Source organism: Lineus longissimus, chromosome 3, assembly GCF_910592395.1.
Source record: "Lineus longissimus chromosome 3, tnLinLong1.2, whole genome shotgun sequence".
NCBI classification, from domain to species: domain Eukaryota; kingdom Metazoa; phylum Nemertea; class Pilidiophora; order Heteronemertea; family Lineidae; genus Lineus; species Lineus longissimus.
In genome coordinates this window covers 23,059,153-23,077,772 of record NC_088310.1, presented here as the reverse complement: position 1 = coordinate 23,077,772, position 18,620 = coordinate 23,059,153, and the positions used below count along the sequence as shown (strand labels likewise).

The following is an 18,620-nucleotide window of genomic DNA, read 5'->3' as shown; positions in this document are numbered from 1 at the left end:
AATGAATCTGGAGTGGATTCTGATAAGTTTCTAAAAGACCAGGTGTAAAACCGTGAACAAAAGCTCCCTTCAACTTTTAGGAAACTATAGGGAGTTTATCACTATGTTATTAGGAGTTCAGAGCAGTTAAAATTTGTCAGTTCCGCACTCATGCCTAACTTCTCGCTCTGACAGTGGTGATCGAACGCGGAACCTCATTACCACTAGTCAGAGACCAAGCCACCACTCCACAGCCTCACTGAATAATGATGAATCACTCGTTACACAAATTAGATCACATTGCTTGAAGTGTCTGATTAGAGGCAAATCATTAAAATAATTACAAAGTAATTCATATCAGTCACCTGTGCCACCTGAAGACAAATGTACAAGCCCTTCGCCCCTCTTTGCAATGGTCCTGATTGTTTGCCATCTGGCCTGGTTGACATGCCTGACCCTTCCTCCCTTTGGCGTGGGCTGTGGTACCCTATCGCACACATGTTAGGGTCAGGTAAGGGATCAACACCAAACTCACAAAGGTGGCAATACATCTGTCAAAAGGAAACTTGCGCTGTCAAACAATTTCAGCGGAGATAGTCAATTTCAGGTTAACTTTAACTTGGGACGGCTCATAGGTTGCTGCCTGGCACTCAATATCTGCAAGTGCTTTTTACCGACGTGACATCTTCCATATTGTCCACCACAGTGAAACAAACAACTTTCACCATAAATGGCAGGTCAATAAGACTATGTGGATGTGTTACATCTAAGGCTAAAGACAAGGGAGATATTTGCAAACCTGGAGAATTCAACTTAAACGGTCTCAAATTCCAGAGGGATAATTTTTACCGACAAGTTTCAATGTTTTACATAACACAAAGCAACGCGTCAACATATCATGGAGATCGGGCAGATGTTGACAGTTATAGCAAATTGTTCAACCCCTGTTTTCCCTTTTCAACAGTTGGGGAACAAAAGTGGATTATCCTTTGCCAGAAGGTTCCACCCCCAATGTTAAATTCTTATCAATCTCAATGAAAATGGGAGTAAATCCTCACACGTGTTGATCGCAACAAAAAGGGTTCAATACAGGCATCAATCTTGGTAATAAAATTCACGATTGTTATGCAAACTTGTTGCAGAAGGTCTTCACACAGTTTCAAGGTCGAATGAAATTACATGTGCATTGATTATAACTTGAATGGGTTCCTATGATTTGATTCTAATGATGATTTAAGACAAGTTTAATGATGATGATTCGAAAGAAGTGATTTTGAACTGGCGTTATGCAAGGAGAAGCACATCAACAGATTTTTGAACCCTTCTTTGTCTGGGTTTATGGTGAATTTGACAATGGTAATGGGTGTCCCGTTTCCATGTTTAAAACATAATCAAATTTAATGAAATTTGAAGAGGCAGTCAAAATATCGGTGATTATGATTTTTTGTTATGATGGGGTCTATGGTTTCAGTGGCAATCAATTTTGGACCCTTTCTTCGACCACATAACCCTTTTAACCAACTTCAAAGGGGTAAATGACAATGACGGACGGTTAGTAGGTGGGTGATGATAATTAAGATAAATCAATCAGAAAATTATCAACCCTTCTTAACCACAGACAAAATAAGGGTCAAATTTTGAAAAATAAATTTCCACTAGATTTGTCCCTTTATAAATCACCACAGTTGTTTTGTTTGAACCGGTATTTTATGATGAGATATTTTGGTAGTTATGTTGACATTGGTATTAAAATTAAACAAACATTGCTTAATTGAATAACGGGCCAAGATGTTCTTTGAAAAGGGCAAGGGCGTCAAATTTTCCACACAATTTAGGCTTGTTGACGGTGATAGATGATAAATCCGCTTAGACAGGCGACTTATATTGTTGGCGATTTTCTCTGGAAAAATATTCAAAGACGTGTAATGAATTTTGGAAAAGGGTCAGATAGGGCTCCAATGGCAAAGCATTATCATTAACAAGCATGTACTGTATTCTTGTCTTATATGTACCAGTGATGGGACTTATGATATTATCATTTTACATTTGAAACATCATTACTGAAAGATTGTTTTTCAAGGGGCACAATATGAAACAACATCCACCAAACCAACATACTAGACAGGCTGATAACATGGTTTTTACAAAGTGAATCGAATGTCCCCTAATATTTGCGGATAAAGCGAGCTAATGGGTGATATGAATAAAGACTAGCAAATGCTTTTATCTAAATCTCCATGTACATTTACACTAGGCCTTCCTGTACAAAACCGGTGTAAAAGCATTTGCTAGTCTTTATTCATATCACCCAATGTATATCGTCGTACTTCCACCTATCAAATCCCCGTGTCTTTTGCGCTTACACCTATGAATTGCCGTGTCTAAATAGACCCGTGTGTCAAATCCCCGTGTCTATTAGCCCCATCGAGCTCGATGGGACCAATCGGGGGCTAATTTAGACCCGTGTTCAACACGGGTTTTTTGATAGGTGGAATCTGAATAGACACGGCAATTGCAAGTTCTAAGATCCGGCGACAGATGGCGCGGTGTAGTTACCTCGGTATTGCACCCCCTCCAACGGGAAAGAAACACAGGAGAGCTCCCTACCTACAGCGCACCTGTCGCCGGGGCTATTAACCATTATCTAACACCACTGAAAGGTGAAAGTGCGCCCCGGGTTTTTTGACACACGGCGAAGACACAGGTCTTGAAAAAACACGGAGTTTTATGATAGGTGGAACTACGACTAGGCGCGGTTCCTCATTTGATCACTAGATGGCATCAGAGTATGAACTACTGTCTGATCGAATAATGACAAAAACCACTTCGACCAGAAATTCAGTCCTTGATAAAAATAGTGTCCTACTTTACATAGATGTCGGCCAAGTGATGTCACAAGCTTAATACATGAAAGTATAGTTGTCAAAATGTTCGGCCAAAATCTCAAAGATGTCTCTTATTTATACATTCCCATACACACCTAAATGAGTTAGAGCTTTCCTTTGACATCTAGTGAGATAAAGCTCATTTTCCTCAGTGGTAACCATATAGCGTTTCCAGTAACGTATTCTCCACACCACGAACCTTTTATTAGATCTATCTACTTCGCCAAGCACAGATTGTGCTAGATTTCGCCAATATCATCATGCCCCATACCAACAATATCATATTCTTTTTACTCTTGGACATTACAATCAGTTGTTGAGTCCCAGAGGGTTTCACCTTGTGTGTCTACAGTAACATGATATTATTGGAAAGAGTATTAAACACGTCTGTCTAGACACAAGATAATGGTACATGCACTTTAGAAATCTGTGATTCGGAAATCATTACAGCCTTTTTGATTTCACATTTATTGGCCAAAAAAGGTTTGGAGAACATTTCAACATGGTCTGTTTGTGCACTGAAAGCCACCTTTCCTTTAAAGGGAGACTACAGGTCGCAGCCTGGATGGCCAGATTTAGTCATTGGTGTTCCAACTATCTCACAGCACTGTTAACGCTTGTATTAAGATAAATGTTTTTATCACGAGGTTCACCCTGGAGAATCAGTTCCCCAACTGAACAAGAATCTTATCGTAATCTTGGGTATTCAAAGCAGGCCTTCCAACTTACCAAGCAGCGTTAACAGAGATGTTCTAAATGACACTAACAAAGTCCAACATGTGAAACACCCTAGTGACTGATAATATGAATTGAAATAATGACTTGCACCCTTATTCTCCTCCTTACGTGAAAGGGCAGGAAGTGGTCCCTCCCGACATCAAAAGTCGCCACCATCATATTCCTTTTAACTTTGTGCCCTTGTTCAAATGAAAAGTAAAAGCAGCGGAAATGTCAGTCTGATCAGGGTTACTTTGGGCCCTTAACAGGCTTACTATCAAAGGGTGGTTAAGGGACATCCCACTATTGTTCCTGGGTGCCTGAGGACCTTTTAATAAGAATTTCAAATAAAGACATAAAGGGCATCCCTACCCTTTACTATCTCTTATCTTTTGTTTGGTAATGGGATGGTGGGACTGACGATCCTCATTCAGTATGACACTGAAGCCAAGTGCTGTGATTGGATTTGGTGACCCTAGGGCGAATGAGTGATAGAGGTCCTTTGCTCAGGTCATATCAACTTTCCTCTGCAGAACACTTAACCCCTCTGTACTTGTGTATGTAGGGGGAGGGGGGCTGGTGTGGTATACAATGTATAGGTGGTCATACAATCATAATAACTGTAGTCCAAATACAAAATCATTGCTTTATTACGCTGGAGCTCAATATCCCGCCACTTCGAAACAACAATACTGAAGAGCACTGACCTCGGCACAGAAAAGTGAAAGTTTTGCAAAGATCCGTACGATTACCACTTATCGTACATTGAATATGATGATGTGTCAAAAAATAAAGTGGTTGATGTGGTCCATTGACCTTGTCTCGTAGCCAAGACCATGTGATAAAGACTAAATTATCATAAATAATTTTGCTTTACTGAGAATTCCAAATCCTTTAATTCAGCATATACGCATTCATCTCAACTAAATCTTGAGTATTTACCTGTAACCCTTCCACTGACAGATGGACCACACTCTGCCAACCTTCAATGGTCCCTCCTGTCACATCCTATCTCTAAAGTGCCCTCACTATTGTCACATCTACACCTACAGCGGCCCCTCCCACCTGCCCATATCAGCATCATCTTTGAGCTATCGGCATCACCGCCAAGATATCATCCCACGGAATCAGTAAGTCACCTGTTTTGGGCAGTAACCACTAACCATAGGTGGGTGAACAGATTTGAGGAGACGAAAATAAAAGCTATTTTTGTTTCAGGATCACCAACAATATTACACTCTAGCTCTGTTGCCAGCGATCATGATCAAAGACCCTGTGACAAAAAATGCTTGTTGCAGGGTCCCTTGATATTTTCGTTGATAAATTGCATTCAAATTCGTCCTTTGATAACTTTACCGCCAAGACAATCAATGATTTCTATTGAGACCACTGCTTCGATAACCACTCAATTAGCAGAATATGCAGGCGACCACCAATAAAAAAGTGATTGAATTTTTTAGTGCTCCTGTCTAGACTGAGGAATGAGTCAGCATCAGCAGTTCCCCACAATGGTTTTCTGTAATATCATTATAATTGGGTGTGTATCCATCAAATAAGTGGTAATTATTGCTAAATGTGACCTGAGCTTGGAGCTATTATGGTGTTGGAGAATCCTAAATGTTAAGACTTTTGGTGATCATATTCAATATGTTACCTCCCCATGGACTATCATATATAAATGTAAAAAAATGCCAAAAGTTTTCAAATCCCAACTGCTGTTTCCACATGTTCCAATCGGAGCAACAATTACTCCTTCCATTACAATAGCCAAAGTTTTAACCAAATAGACCACTTAAAGATCGGAAAAGAATGCCGCTATCAAAATCATTTACAAAATGTTACAAAACAATTCCATTTGTGTTAAAATGAGAACCAAACATTTGGTCCTTGTTGGATGTTTTTGTATCATTATCCAGAAGATGCCGCAAAATATCAAAGTAGGGGGATGAGTTCCCATATATGATTTAATCTAACCGTTTTTCTCATTCTAAAGAAGTTTATGGTGCCTGTACACCGGGATGCTGAGATCAGCAGTTTCCCATGACCCTAAGTGAGCCAGACCAAATCCCCTCTGTTTCCAGGCAGTATTTCCCGTCGGCCATTAGTCCTGTATCGGCAGTCATAGATCAGGTTTGATCGCTGAACCAGCAAGTCATGCACGAGCAACCGGCTATGGCTGGTGGGAAAATATCAAAGTTGATACGGATGAAAAATAAATGATTAACTACATGGTTCACTCAGGAATAGAAACAATGCATTTACTGTGCATATCTGCATCAAGTTTTAATTGTAGTCGTTGTGAAAACTGAATAATACCAGCAGTGGCTGCACTTGGACGTGTTTTTTGTCGACACATATAATGAACCCTGTATGGTGATGCTCATCAGCCTATACCCGCGCTCTATACCCTTGTTCAGCCCTTATGACTTATGAGTCAATTACAAAGAACCTTTAAGAAAGAAGATAATCCACCCTATTCTTGGTAGCACACCATTATCGTATAAATCATCAATCATTTCAAAATGAAAATGAACGCTTCTTTACAGAATCTTTAATCAACATCAAAATCCAATACATTCTGTAGGGGTAATATCATTACTAAGAACCCCAAGGCAGAAGTCGGTCCACCCCCTTTTTCTCAGTAGTGCAACATCATTCCCTAATGGATCATCAATAGAAAGAGCAATGACATAGACAATGATCATGTTCCCTTTTGAGGGACGATATCAGCTGGCGACGTCATGGGTGTGTGAGATGATGGGTTGACTCACTGATAGCAAAGTGGGCAGCGGCGGTGTAGCTGTCCTGATCGAGAAGTCGTTAGTTCGAATCCCTTCCGAGGCAATTATTTTTTTTCCATTAGAGCTCTTATCATACTACATGTATTCCCACACTGATTACAGTAATCTGCTGAAGTCTCAAGATATCAAAATCTTATCAAAAAGGTGCACAATTGGTGTCAACTAGATGCTGTACTGATACATACAATATCCCTTGATTCAGTGAAGACGAAGACTACATCCTGTATTCCAACATCAGAGAAGACAACAGATTTCCATCTATCACACCGAAATCACCATTTATTGATCACTGCAGATTGAACAAGGAACTTTTAATTGAATCCTAGATTGAAAATACCACTTCACATTAATTACGGCACACACCACACGTAACCAATTATCTGAGGCATTGTTGCATGTATCGAAACACCGGCAATGATTTATCTTCTGTTTTGTCAACGAAAATATTGTCTGCTCAGTGTGGTGCAGGATGCATAAAGGAAAATGATGCCGTTCTCAATAGCACATTGTTGACCTTAGGAGGTTATTGATGCATTATGATTGTTTCTACCTTGGCTAGCTAGGGCTCTCGTCACTATCTGTGCCTGCATTAACTCCTCGTTGTAATGTATATCAGTGCAGTTTCTACTCGTAACCAATTGTGGTATTGATTGCATATAAATTATAAATCTGTGTTCGTTTTCATCTGATGATAGTGTAATTGGTGTTTAAAGATTGACCTCTGGCACACTGACCCAAGTATCAATTTATCACTATTGAACCAATGAATTCTGCTATCCCCCCCCCCCCACCCCCCACACACACACTCTTTGAAAAAATCAGGACACATGATCAGCATCATTACCTTTCCCTACGGTCAATACACCATACAACTTTCATTGATCTCGACTGATAGGCAGCAGACGGCATCGCTGCATCTTCATCAGACGCCACGTAGCCGCGAGTCTCCCGATCACTTCCACACTGATACCTTTATCGCTTAGAGTCCGAGGGAGACACCCAATACCAGCTCAACGCCACGACGCTACAGTGAAGTGTGTGTTACAGCGGTACACATACATGTACGTCAAGTGTCCTTCATCACCGCGGTATTGTCATCCTCTTATCACATCAATATTTAAGGCACATGACATCGGCTGTCACATATATTGGACCAAGTTTTCTTATGCAAATCTATCGACTCTGCCTGGCTCCATGCGCACAGCTGCTGGCGGCGACTGGCTCCTCCAACGGCACACCATCAGGACAAGTTGACAATTGACAACTGGATTTTGTTGGGATTATCTAACGACGTGCAGTTATCCGATTTAACAGCCCTAATGGGCTCAAATGATGGATTCATCGCCGCTTATTCCAACACGATTTCAACGAGACATAAGGTAGGCCACAATACGAGTCTTCTTAGAAGTTGTATTCTTAATTAAAAGCCAATGCAGAAGTAACCATACAACCAATGTCAAAGATATAAGGTTGTCTCTGTGACTCGGATTCAAACAAGCCAACATCATTATCTTTATCGCAAAAAGAGACCCATACTGAGAACCATATTTAACTATTGTTTATCTGTTCATATTACCAATTTTGATCAGAACTGGGCATTGTTGTATCACACACATCAACCTATCAATCAAACCACCAATCATCAAAATCAATTATTTTCAATAACTAAAATTGACACCATTTAATAGTGATCAAACGACGCCATATTATTCTGTCATGTCTAGATATGTCACTGAGACTCATTTAAAATTACTGGTGATGCAGGAAAGCTTTCTTTAAAACAAGATACATGTAACACTGAAGAAAACCATCATCCGGACTGTGGTCACCCTTTGAGTTGTTACTACACCGAATTGCTGAAATCCCTTGAGGATTCAACCACACACAGGGGTTACATGGGCTTCAAATGCCAGACTTCATCAGGTTTTGTTTGGTGAAACAAGTCTACACGTATTGACGGTTCCAGACTATCGTCGTCTGCAACCTGTCTTTGCCAAAAATCGATAGTAGTGCAGGAAGGGCTTTCTTCATCACAATGAAGAAGACCACATCATAGACTGTGGTTGTGTTCCTTTTGTTTTGAATTGCTTATATCTTAAGGGGCCAATGGTTCAAAGACCTGACACAGACAAATAGCGCCTACAGCTATAGCTTCAGATTCCTGGAATACCATCAGTAGCGACGGCTTTATCAGGTTCTGCTGTTTAGTGAAATAGGTTTGTAATACGGTATTGGTTATTGTCTGCAACCAGTTTTGCCAATAACAACATTGTTCATTTAATAACCAGAAGACATATCATTATCGTCACATTTATACCATTACCATTACCGAGAATTTATAAAGATTGCCATTACCATACAAAGGTACATGCATGCAGGAGTATAGCATACTGAAGATACTATCCATTGCTAAGCACAGATGTATGATATACCCGAAAGCTATCATCTATTGCTAAACATGACGATACAGGCTTCCTTCAACACAACGAAAAAGACAACATCCTAGTCTGTGTGGCTGTGTCCTTTATCGGGTTCAGAATCTTTTATGTCCCTTGGGTATAGAGACCTGACACAGACATACGACTGGAACAACAGATTCCCGGTAATGACTTTACCAGCTTCTATTTGATGATCTGAAGCAGGTCTGCAATGTATTATTGATGGCCCGAGGCGATTGTCTGGTCAATGTCCTTTGAGCAAAGGAGAGATTGGAAAGGGAAAGGTCATCTCAATATACCGGCGTTGTGGGTACATCCATAGGACACTTAAGGACTGATGTTCACCGCCGCTCAGTCGGCATAGAGTAAGATAACAAAGCTCTGTCTTTCAATATTGATCAAAGAAAATCACAGAAAATATACATTTGTTTACACATGATTCACAACGCTACTCCGTAAGCTCAAATTTTTGAAAATTGATCGGGTCAAACCTTATGGGTGACAGGAAATTTCACAACTGATATCACACGCATCCCTCCAACATTCAATATTGTGACGAGATGCTATTCCATATGAGCTCAGTCTGCAGCCAATAGATAAGTACACTTTTTTTATGAGCTTTATACTGACTTCTGGACAATGACTTATCATTGATATCTGGCATAATAAACCATAAATTATCATTGTTGTAACAACTGCATTATCTATTCGAAACTGATATAATAACAATGATAATAGAGAAGTCCAGTAAATCGCACCAGATGTGCTCCAGGCTTGTGCGAATATAGTACTATCTGTGCACATCTGCTTCAATACAAATGTGAAGAGTTATTAGGTCTACATAAAAAAGGGGGAGTCCAGTATAACTGCGCATCATACATCATTAACAGCAGAATTTCTTGCTTATCGTGGTGATAGAAAACCACCCACTTGGCAGGAGGAGCACTGTTGTTTTGACTGGCCATAACATTAAAGCAAGCTTTAATAAAAACTTAGTTTTTATTATTCCTTGAGTAAAGAGACAACATGGGCGTGGGATTTAGGTGGCCAGGGGTAAAATATGCATCCTCGTCACCATGCACCAATATCACCCATAAAGCTTTTGCTGCAACTTCACAACCAATCTATTTCACCACCCAACATTTAAAACACCAACTGTGTCCAGTCCCATCGAAACATCTCTCTAATACTGTATTTCGACGTGAAGTCATCAGATGCTGGGTTTAAGGGCACACCCATGTACCCTGGCTGACTCGCTCCTCCGATTTCTGAGAACGAGGGTCGTGCCTCTCTGTATCATAGGGAGGATATTCTTAAAGGGACAAGTTGGGGCCTGCGATAAGTTGTTTTTTATGCCAAAATGCTTCCAACAGGACTGTGAATTCTCGAAACAAGATCATTGAAAATATCTAAAGTAACTGTCACCCCTGATATTTCCAATTCCAATAATGATGGGGCCTCCATATTTCCAGGTATTATTTTGTAGCTGCAATTTTTATTTCATTTGCCAGACTATTAATTTCAAACTGATGGGCGTCCTAGTCCAAAAATAGCATCTATCTCTGGTAATCTCTAGTACCGATAATGACCTGTTATTAAGCAAAACAGTATTGTTTACATCTGGTTGCTATGCCAACTACTACTCGCGCGATACTACGTCGTAGTAAATAACTTGGTATCGATCCGCGTTAGGAGAGCATTTCCACCTTGTGGAGCCGGTCTAACCATTACAATACATCATAAGCGAGCGCATGATTAGGTCGTTAAAGATATCGACTTCTCATTAAGTTCCAATAATGGCTCTCCAGTCTGTTTGTGCAAAACCAGGATTCGTTCAGGAAAAATGCGCTATTCTTGGAAAACTATTTAAATTTTTTTAGACATATGAAAGGTACACGAGTCTGGAGGACTTTGCATGGAATTGGTATAGAATTTATGACGGATATCAAACGCATAATTCATATATAAATCCATGGGAAATAGTCGACTACTATAGTGACTGTGGAAAAGGGGGGGGGGCAATAGCGGGTCAAATTGTTGGTCTTGAGGTAACTTCATGTAATTGCCCTCCCCCCGCAAGGGTCACCAAAAACATATTTTATTTGAACTAGATGCCTTGTGGCCACTTCCTCATAGTTTTGCTTCTAGGTACAAAAAAATCTCCCTTATCACCCATAATATCATTATTTGCTTTTATGACTCCGCAATGAAATTGGGATTGTCTATATAAAATGACAGCCCGGCGGATATGTGTTTCTTCTGGACCACACCGTGCAGACACAGGAGGACAATAGAAACATATGTTACATCAGAATTCTCACAAAAGAATGATGGAGTCTCCTGCAGTCACAACAGTTCAATTCAGGTAACTAACCGTTGCGTTTTTGCGATAAAAAGATATTGTTATGAAATGGTAAACATATGTTTTCCTATATCAATGACGGAGTTGGGTAATGATAAACATCTGAAGAAGTTGGTTGACAAAAAACGTACTAAGTATATCCCAGTATAGCAAGTCTACCTCAAATATGACTGGGGCCACCCCCCCTCACCCCCCCCCCCCCACACACACTCTCCAAAAAAGAAGTCAGGACCAATTCCATACATCACCTGTGGTCCCATCACACTGGGTCTATCACATTAACAGTAGGATACACATTTATTTAATACAACTAATTTTTAATAGCATTGTCGGACACAGCTGTAGTTTTATGCCCAAAGAGGTTTTTAGGGTCATTGAGATATCAAAAACAATTATTCATCATAATTGGATTACGTTGATGTATTATGGTTATTTCATTGTGAATTTGTGACAACTGCATAAAATCAATGAAATTAAGTGGACTTGTAGTATTATGGGTACACTATAGCGTGATGATTTCACAAGCATTCTCACTGCTCTGGGTAACAGGGGACTACAGTCAGCAGCAACAGTATTAGCTATATAGCCTCGTCTGAAAAAGTCACTGCATTAAATGGGCACACATACAGGAACCATTTTCAAACTGCTTTTTTGGGACTCATAATTTCCCTAGACCAGCAATACATTACAGCATGAAGTAACCATTACCTTCAATATTACCCGCCAACAAAAACTTGTTTGCAGTTTCCTGAATGGTCCCATTAACATTATCAAATTTAGCAGAAAGTCGGGCTGCACGACGGGATATGGACTCATTGTCATGTGAGGTAAAACTCGCAACTGGCAGCTGAGCGAGGTATTGCGCCAAAAAGGTTGGCGCCTAACTCATCTTGACAATGACTCGTCCTTGGGCGTTTTATTTACCAGACCTTGGAACTGGTGTTTATCCTTGAAATCTCAATCAACCGTGAACAGTTGTGAAAATTCCAGCACTCTTAATAAATCAAATTGTTATTTCAGTATTTGTGCAGGTTCACTTTGACAATGGCCATGGCACGTGGATGGAGAGTCCTTCATTCACTCAGCAGTCATTCTAAAAGGCATCTTGAAATCGGCCAAATGGTCCCATGTTTCAAAGAAAGGATCCAACATTATCTAAGACAAATCACCTTTAGATCACAATGGTATCATCTGTGGCTGAAGATTACCAATTATGACTATTGTTGGTCCTAGTAGCTGCAGCTTGCAAAAGCGGAAGTTGGCATGAGTATAGGTTTTCTCTGCAGTTGCCAGTACATTCTATCTCGACTTGCAATAGATCTTTTGCGCAAGCCACAATCAGAGTTCATAGTACTTTAGCAACGATCGATACAAGACAACTTGATGAAGCAAATCGTTATCGATTAGTTAATTGCCTCCTCTTAAGCATGGAATAGAGTGTCGTTTTGCTAGCTTTGCTTGGGATGACCTTTTCATAGCGGCACGCAACTGCCTCAGAACGAAATACCTCTATATTGCAAACGGGAAACTTCCTTGAAGCAGTGGAAGATCAGCCAGAGAAATGTAAAATGCAAAAACTCTTATATTACACCATTGATAATATGGTACCGACATCAAGATCACAGCTGTAACATTTGATGAATCAACGAAATATCAGTCATGTCAATTTGCTGTCAGATCTGAGGTCGATCTCTTATATGTGCAAAATTTTGATAACATGTGGTCTGCCGTAGAGATTCCAAATTGGCTAAAATGTAGGCCTTCAAAGTAAAGAATCATAATGACTTACGCTATAAATCATTAATTTTTTGTCTTCACAACTCAAATTTCCCTTGGCACAGAAGATCCGCCAGCAAACCTAATCAATTGAATTAAAAACAAGAATGCACTTTTTACTTTGGGGTTTGAGAATCAAACTCATCAACAACTGTCAAAAAGAGATGTTGAGTCATCAATCAATAAGCCAAATCAACTACTGCACACATCATATATCGATTCCATAATTGCATCACTGATTACCTTTCAACACATCAACATTGAGTAGAGAAACTGATAAATCAACATTGATTACTGTGCCAAATGCGTTTTATACAAAACAAATCGATTATTTTTTTTGGATTTTTTATGCTCCGCTGCTGTGCCACAAATTACATTGCAAAGAAACTAATTGTCTGGCTGCAATTGGTATTTAATCAGGTTTATTACAATCATGCTCAACGAAATCCATAGGTTCCACTTGTCATCATTAGCTTGATAATTAATCAGTTGACAATAATAAACTAGCTTTTTTTATAAGGGGTATTAGCCTCCTTATTGGACAGTTGAGGATAGATTCAGTTGGCTGCTGGTTTCAGATCTGCATGTAAGGCACCAATCGAAAGAGTAGGCACAGAATAAGCTCATGCTTTACCTTAATCCCAATCACCAATCCAAGGAGAACACTCATGCTTTACTATAGTCCCAGGCACCAATCCAAGGAGAACTCTCATGCTTTACTATAGTCCCAGGCACCAATCCAAGGAGAACTCACATGCTTTACTATAGTCCCAGGCACCAATCCGAGGAGAACTCTCATGCTTTACTATAGTCCCAGGCACCAATCCAAGGAGAACTCTCATGCTTTACTATAGTCCGAGGCACCAATCCAAGGAGAACTCTCATGCTTTACTATAGTCCCAGGCACCAATCCAAGGAGAACTCTCATGCTTTACTATAGTCCCAGGCACCTATCGAAGGAGAATACTCATGCTTTACCTTTTACATGCACCAATCTTAGGAGAACACTCATGCTCATTACATGTAGGATCCACGACACCAATTTCATGAATAAGCTGTAAATGTTAGCATAACAAACAGTGGCGTAGGCACTGTTGATTTCATCACCAAACCAATGACATTCATCATGTTCTCTACAACTCACGGACTGGTCAAAATTAGTCGCAAACCAGGAAAGATTGTCAGCAACAGATATCCAACTTACCACCTCACTAGCTCAAATCTTTAAAGCTTTGTTGCAGGCAAAGGACTCGCAAGAGGCATTAAGATGTTTCGCTGACTGATGATAAAGTCCTGTCAAGCATCATCCATCACAAAACTATCTTCTTTAGAAGATAACTGTCTCTTCCTTTCATGCTCCAATGGCTACAGTGTCTCGTCCAGCTGCCCGTGCCTCCAACTAATGTGACCTAACTTGCCTTTTATCATTGGGTAATAGAAGGACAAGATGACCCTGGGATGACACTGAGTATATTGTGCGCAACCCACAAGATGAGATAGAAAATCGACCACCTCATCTGTCATTACCGAAACACTCCCAAAGAATTCCTGTAGATAGGGCAGTGCTCCTCAATACCAGGTGTTAAAAATAAAAAGGGACAGGCTTATGACAATTCTGTGCTCATTAATGATCATTAGGAAATGAGGGTTTGGAGTTAGCACCCCTCTTGCCCTTTCTTTTGCATCTGTTAGTGTTACAACGGTGACAAATGTCATAATGACTTAAAGCTGCAGGGGGAAGTTAGGTAGCAGTAACTTCGTGCTCATTTAATCTTCGAACTCTCACAGGAAAGAATTATGTTCCTCGGACGAGATTTGAATCACAACCTCTCGGCCAGGAGTCCGAAACTCTAACCACTTTGCCACTGTGGCCACCTAGGTCAAAGGTCAAAGGTCAATTCAATGAACGTGTATGACAAGCTACAAACCCAACCCCTCTGTTTCATACTCTTGGGTGGCACCAAATTTACTTTGATGGTGAAACCGTATGCAACTTGTCACGAAGATGTGTTTTGATCTCATTTGTTGTAAGGAAATTGTTACACACTTGCAAACAATGCACTGCAAACACCATACAATGCCTTAAAAACATTCAATCCTTATCCATTAGATTATCTAATTGATGATATTACCACCCAAACTACATGATATTTTTGCAACACCAATAATGGTTGATGCCCCAGCAATATCAATTAATGAATTTATTTGCTGATGGTCTCCGATAAAAATTGGAGCAATTACTGCTGTGTTTGCATCATTTTTATGGTTGATCATGTCCGCGATTGATGTTGTTGTGCAAGCAATCATGCCGTTTCCTGGATGCACGGAGTGGAGCAGGGAACTGATAAGCCATTGAACATCACTGCAGTAAATGATATCCTCGTGGAGCCTTAAATATTGGATGCTTTAATGGTTTCTTTTCCAATAGGCTTGCCTTTGGAAATGTACCAATTTCCGAAGTTTCGAAGTTGGCACTCATTCTGTATACCTTGCGGATTACAAAGTTCTGTAGGTGGTGCTAAAATTTCGGCCATTAATGCATCATGTTGCAATATACAGACACCCAAGGTTTTAAGAGATGCTATAGAATCTTGCCATAGGCCAAACTGTATCATTTTAAGACGATTCCTAAATCTCAACCTGAAGTGCGATGCTAATATCATCAACTTTGGGACAAGGCTTGATACATTTCCTGTATCATGACATTTATTACTTTCTCTCAGTCAGATTCTTAGATTTGGGCTTGAGGCTGATTTGCCTAAATCTAGCCATCTTCAATTGCCAAACCATTCTGTCAAGTAGAGGGTATTTTTGGCAGCAGTGGAAGTAATGTCCTTTTACTAATCAAATGAAAGGAATAGCACAAATCCCAAGGCAACCTAAACCAGTCAAGATAATCAACTCACCCGAGCTGAACATATTAGTTGGCGACCCAGGGCAGCGCAATCAGAATGCTTTGCCTACTCCTGTCACACTTGTTTCGTTTCAATATATGTTCATATGGAGGAGCAATGCACAATCTGATAAACGACGTCCCCAGACAAATCAAGCAAAGGTTATGGAAAGAATTCCAATCAGTTGCGAGCGATAGAGTCAATGGGTTCAATCAATATGTCTGGGTGTCTGTGGAAGACATGTGCATGCTAGCTCATCTCTTAACCCTTAAGGGGTGGATCTATTTGAAAAGATTCAACCCAAACCAGATTGTCAGCAAAATGTATTGAAAATCTAATGTTGGTCCTGTTCTGATGTGCTTCTGAGGTTTGGCCGATTGCTGACTATATATTTGTAGATCACTTGGTCAAAGAAACAATTCATTTAGGGCCCACTGCCAGTTATCTGGAGAGAACCATGTTGCTTCGACCGCAATGAACCAAATCTTAAATCATCGTCTGATAAACACAAAGTACTTCGTCTTCCTTGCCACTCACGTTCGCCAAAAAAGAGCTGACCAGGTCAACAGTGAAATTCTTCATGTGCCATGCCCTTAAAGAACCATTGTTGGATCAAATAAGAACGGACCAAGTAAAGTGAATGGCTTCCCTTGATCGATGCTCTACAAATAGAGATCACATCGATCAAGGGCAAGAGTAGAAAAGTACACACCTTTGCTTGCATATCCGAGGAAATTCATCAATATGTCTGGACTCGATCAACCCATAATGAAGAATATAATCTCAAACCAAACTTGACAACGTAACCAGGCCGGTTTTCATCGCAGATTGCCGCGGAGCGATCAAACAATGTCACCTTCCCAGGGACCTGCTAAGAGTAGCGTGATTCCAAGAACCTTTCTATGATTTTACGTGGAATTTCTATCAAGCTTCATTGCTTTTACTTTGGAAAATCAATTTTTCCCAATATTCAGGATCTAAAGCACCCGGTTTCTTGGCAAGCGAATCAGAAAAAACATGCAGATATGCATTGTTTTGACGTCGACACGCTAACGTTGGTTGCTAGTATTGGCTCAGGATATCAGTAACGATTCAATAGTTTTTTGAGACAAATTTCCTGGAATATAAAAGACTCGCAATTGACTCTAGTTCGATCTGGTAATGATAACTGCTAGACTGGTCAAAATATCTGATAGCTTATCAGAGTACAAGGTATTAAAGTACTATGATAGCAGCGAATAGCAGCAGGCATCATTGGTTATATGGTGGCAAAAGCCGATGGTAGCACATGATTTTCAGGCGGTAGTATGTACTGTTGGTAGAAGAGATCCAGTCAGAAAGGGTGGTAGTGTGTAATGGTATCAGTGGTGATATCGTGGCAATAGCAGGTGGTTGTACATGATTATCAGGTGGCAGTGTCAACCGGGAGAAGTTGTAGAAGGATCTAGTCAGCGGTGGTGGTAGTATGTGAAGCTCCTTGCAGAGAGCAATGGTGATATCGTGGCAACGGCAATGTTACTCTGTTTCAGAATCAATAATGGTCCAGTTGATTTGGTCATTACATCAACTGGATATTTTCAGGGTCAGTTTGCGTGAGGAATCTCAATTGCTTGCCTTATCATTTGGTTTGGCTTGCTGTATATCATTCGTTGGTCTGTGTAACGGTTTAGCTCAAATCCAAATGTCAAAACTTCAATGAGGCAACTTGACTTTGAGCAAATATCAGACAATGTCTTTTTACAAGCAAGAAAAGAAAAGAAAAAGTTTCACCCGGATTTATTTCACGTAGAATTTGCAACTCTAATGCAAAACCAATATCGCTCAAGGTCGAGTAAATTTCTTGGAAATGCTTGAGGTTGTGATGGCAGTAAGGAACTTGTGTCATTGCTCGTTGATGGCCTAGAGTACATCTGACCTCGAGAAAGAGTGGATCATGATGATTGTTTCTTGCTTCGGGTTAGTTTGATGAATGACTGATGGCGAGGTTGTTCTTGTTGTTGGCCTGATAAGGCATCAGTATTAACCCTATTAGAGTATAAAGGGTTCAATTTGGCACCAGGTTGGAATGCTGGTAAGGAAAAACAGTAGCATCATCTGACAACTTCGTGGAGGATTTCGGGTATTTCTTTCTGATGGCAAAGGGTAACAGCTTGTCTGTGAAGTGTATGGATATCAATGGATAAGAGTAAGAATCTTGCCCAAAATGGCAAGACGAGAACATTACCCAGTCTACTGTTCTTTCTTCTGTGTTGCAGAGGGCAGTTCAACTTAAAGAGATGTTGTTCTCATGCAGAAAACCCTATGCACTTCATTTAAACAAATTCGGGCTCAGGAACATATCAGTGGCGGGTATAGACAGCTACTGAATACCTCCCTTTCTGTGTAAGTGACATTTTTTGAGATAAAACCTTATTGACATCTACAATCTGGTAGCTCAGTTGACAGCTGTTTTCAAGGGAATTTTCCACTCGCAGCTATATTGAAGTAGATAAAACAGTCAAAGGGGAACCAGCAAAGATGGTTTCAGTGCATCATATAAGGAAGAAGTCACCTCATATATGGAACAGAACAATGCACTGTGTAACCATAGAGACTAGTCTTATACTGCCTGCATTTTTGAATATATCCCATTAGTCGTGATGTGCACATACCAGACAATTTACCTATTTCCCCTTTAGTGAAATACAGCTGTTCTAAACAAACATTGCCATGATTGTTCATTTATCAATAGAGAGAGACACTTGATCGAGAAATCGTTGACTTATTGC

At 40.2% G+C, this 18,620-nt stretch overlaps 1 protein-coding gene across 1 annotated transcript in view; it reads left to right on the top strand.

Moving 5' to 3' along the window:
* The first annotated feature begins 7,615 nt into the window (after positions 1-7,615).
* LOC135484265 (delta-like protein D) overlaps positions 7,616-18,620 on the top strand; it is a 94,223-nt gene continuing 83,218 nt past the window's right edge. Inside the window, exon 1 of the mRNA XM_064765576.1 lies at positions 7,616-7,761. The gene's annotated coding sequence lies outside the window, so the exon portion shown is untranslated. The remainder of the gene's footprint in view (positions 7,762-18,620) is intronic.